This window comes from Triticum urartu, chromosome 7A (assembly GCF_056163025.1).
Source record: "Triticum urartu cultivar PI428250 chromosome 7A, HENAU_Tu73, whole genome shotgun sequence".
Lineage (NCBI taxonomy): Eukaryota > Viridiplantae > Streptophyta > Magnoliopsida > Poales > Poaceae > Triticum > Triticum urartu.
The window spans coordinates 204,437,611-204,441,343 of NC_141879.1; positions in this window are offsets into that span (position 1 = coordinate 204,437,611).

The window sequence follows — 3,733 nt, forward strand, 5'->3', positions numbered from 1 at the left end:
ACAGCCTTGGGATCCCACCGCGGCTCAGATATGTTCACCACAATGGCGTTGAGTGCCAGGGTGATGTTGTTGCTGCGGGTACAGAATCCCATACTCATAGCGTCGGGGAAGATCACCGAGAAGGCGTTGGAAGCGGTGGGGGTCACCTGCCAATCCCACGTGCACCTGTACAAGTGGTTGAGCTCTGCCTCAAGCAGCTCCGGGGTGGCGACGGCCTCGCCCACGACCGTCACAATCGCCAGCAGCGAGGGGGAGGGAGGGAGGATCTCTGGAACCTCGATGTGGAAGAAGGCCATGTCCTCGATGCCGTGGCCGTACATCATGATCTCCTCCGTCACCGGGCGATCCGGACAGAGAATCGCGGGGTGCCCGGCATCCTTGCACAGGTAGCACATCGGGGGGTTGGGACAAGCCACCTGGAAGTGGCCGATCAAGCCGCAGTTGAAGCACGGCGGGCCGTCGGAAGAGGCGTTGGTGCCCGAAGGGGGAACCGCGGCGGCGGTGGAGGCGGCAGCCTGAGGGCGCGAAGGGCCCTTCTTCTTCTTCTTCTTCATCTTCTTCTTCTTCTTGGGACCCTCGCGCCCCCGATTGCCATTACCGTCGTTAGACGGCGGGAACGCAGCCTGGGAGTGGGGAGGCTGGTAGCGACGGGTGGCCGGGGCGCTGTTGGGGTTGGCGACGGGCAGCGGGCGGGGCGGGAAGGGGGACCGGTCCCGGCGACGAGCAGGCGAGGGGATCCGCCGCCGCGAGGACGGCCTTGACTCACCGGCCGGCGACCTACCACGGTCCCGCGACGCCGCCCGAGGAGAGGAGCGGCGTGCCGGGGAGCGCGAGCGGCGATCGTCGCGGGCCGGCGAGCGGCGCGAGGGGCGGGAGGGGAGCGGCGGGAGCCGCGCGTCGGGGAGTGTCGAGCCGACCGGGAGAAGAGCTGCTGCCGTAGGTCGGCCTCACGCCGGTGGCCATCGGGGAAGGGGCGGGGCGGGTCACGGCGCTCGTCGGCCCGGCGCTTGGGGCGCCCCGCGTCGTCCCCAATTCCCGAGTCATGGACGACGTGGGGAGAGAGGGGGCGTGGGGAGGATGGCGGCGCCGGCGAGTAGGGATCGGGGCGGGGCGACTGGAACTGGCGGCGCGGGTGGGAGGAAGCGGGGGACGAGGGAACCCTACTGGGGGCCATATCGACCGCCTGCTTGGGCCCGAGGCCGCCAGAGGGCGAACCTGGGCCGTGCGGGACGGAACCGGCCCGTCGAGCCGGCCCACCCCACCCGCAGAGACCCCCATCCCTTGGGCCGTAGCCGTGTCCACCACCCTGGGGAGGGGCCCGGCAGCCAGGCCCATAGGCCGGCCCAAGAGCACCGCAGCCCGGTATGAGCGCCCCGAAGTGGCCAAGCGTGGAGCTAGGGTTTCCTCGAGCACCGCCACGGTGGCCGCCGGCGGGGGCGTACGGGGACGGCGAGGGGAAGGCGGGGCGGGGACGCGACCCGGAGGGAGGGGCACGAAGGAACCGCGCGATGGGAAGAAGGGCCGGAAGGGAGCACGTCGGGAGAGGACCGGGGCGAGCTCGGGCGGGCTCGCCAGAGCCGGACAGGCCGGAGCAGAGGAGGGCATGGCCGGAGTCGAGGGTTTCCAGGAGGCGCGAGCAGGGCCGCGATCCGCGCGTCCGGCAACACCCCAACTGCCAGCGCGGCGCCACCGGGAGGGCATCCCGGAACCCAAGGCCAGACCTTGCATCCCCGCGCCGAAGAGGCGGCAGGAGGGAGACGCCGGCGCTGGCCCGACCCATGGGCGGCTGAACTCCCACCCCTGGGAGTAGGGCCACCGGCGTGGTCGGGCAGCAGCCGCGGCGGTGCCTTGGGAGGGACACGGTCCCAACACACGACGGGGCGGCCAGCGGCGACGTCGTCGGCCTCGGCGATGTCAGCCCACACAATCCGCGAAGAGCCAGAGAGGGGGGAGGGGTCGGCGGAGGGACAGGGGCGGCGGACGCCGGCGAGGGGGCGGCGCTCGAGGGAGGGGACGGGGGGCTGGGCGGCGGCGGGGCAGCCGCATCGCCCGCGTCGCCAGGGGCGCCGCCCGGGCAGTCGCCAGACGCCAGCGCCTCCATCCTCTCCCGCCTGCTTTTTTTAGTCCCTAGTCGGGTTTGCACTTCGCACGTGGTCTTCCGTTCGGATAACATATTTATAAAAGCAACAGTAGGAGTCTCCTGCTGTTTTCATTGCTCAAAAAAAAAGAAAACAAAAGAAAAAAATTTCCGCGAGATGAACTAATGAAATGCTACTAAGACGAGGAGCACACGGATCGTTCATCTTGCCCTAACTCGGCGAGAACCACCGGCTATGGTGACAGCGGTGGAAGATGATCCATGTGTCGGACTTAGAACTAGCGGTCGTGAATCATGTCCTTTTCCATCTAACACGAGGCAAAGGTGATTCAACACTGGATAGGGTTCCTGCGCGAGATAGAGCTCAAGGCAAGAGAGGAAGGAACTGACTAAGTGAGCATGATGACGTCTATCTATAGACCAAGTGGGTTCTCATGACGGCGCCATTCCAAATACCACAGATAATATGTGCTGACACTTGAGATCATGGATACATGTCAACAGATTAGATGGTGAGTGCCTCATCTACGCGGAATATAGTGGAAATATGCCCTAGAGGCACTAAATAAAGGACACCAATATATGACATTCGTTCCCCAGGGGAGGTGGTCCTGGCGAACCATTAGTTCGCGCTGGATGCAACAACCCAGCGAACAAATTCGTTTGCCCCCAGGAACCCACCCTAACGAACGATCCTGGAATACAGCAGCCAACACATATCAGGACGAGCATGGTCGGTACAGACTTTAGCATCATATGGACCTGGGAGCCAAAATGAATACCCGCCAATGCACAGGCTACTGTGCTAGTTCTGACACATAGAGCCGCATGTTCAGTGCCTAGCTATGTCAGTTCTTTGTTCTGACAAGTGGAAAGAGAAAATGTGGAAAATGCACATAGTTTATATCTTGCATTACCTGTGTCTAGCAATCCCGATGCTGGGTTGCGCAAATAAAGATGCGAGCTCAAATGTGGAAAACGTACATAGTTTACATCTTGCATTACCTGGGTCTAGCAATCCCGATGCAACTGGATGGCGCAGATAAAGATAGCATGTGAGCCCAGGCTGCATTTTGCATTTCCAATATTTCAAGGACTTTGCATATTCAGCACGCCAGAAAGGGCCGCGTTTTGCATTTCAAGTATTTCAAGGGCTTTGCATATTGGGCACGCCAGAGAGAGCACTTCTACGGAAGTCACATTGGACTCCTTGCTAGAGCATGGAAAACCTTGTTGATGGATCTTCGAAACTTCTCTGATCCTTGAACCAATATTGGCTAGAAAGGTGAGGGCATTTGCAACATAACGGCCAAACCCAACGCTGGAGCTTCACCCTGAAGAGCGGAGCCAATATGGAAGGTGGTAGCTTGAACAAATCTTGCACCATAAGTGGATGGGTTGTGGAGCAACACTCCCAGCCCTGCTACTATTCCTGCAACAGAAGGATTAAAAGTTGCATCGCAGTATGCTTGTGGACCTGCAGGCAAATATCATGGCAAGATTAACACAAATAGAGTAGCGCATTAGAGTTTGTCTCCAGAAAGGTGTTGGAGCTGCCACACGCAGCACCCCTTCCACCTCACTTTGCATCTCACAACACACTCAAGAAAAATGGAGACAATTGTTTTGGCGTCG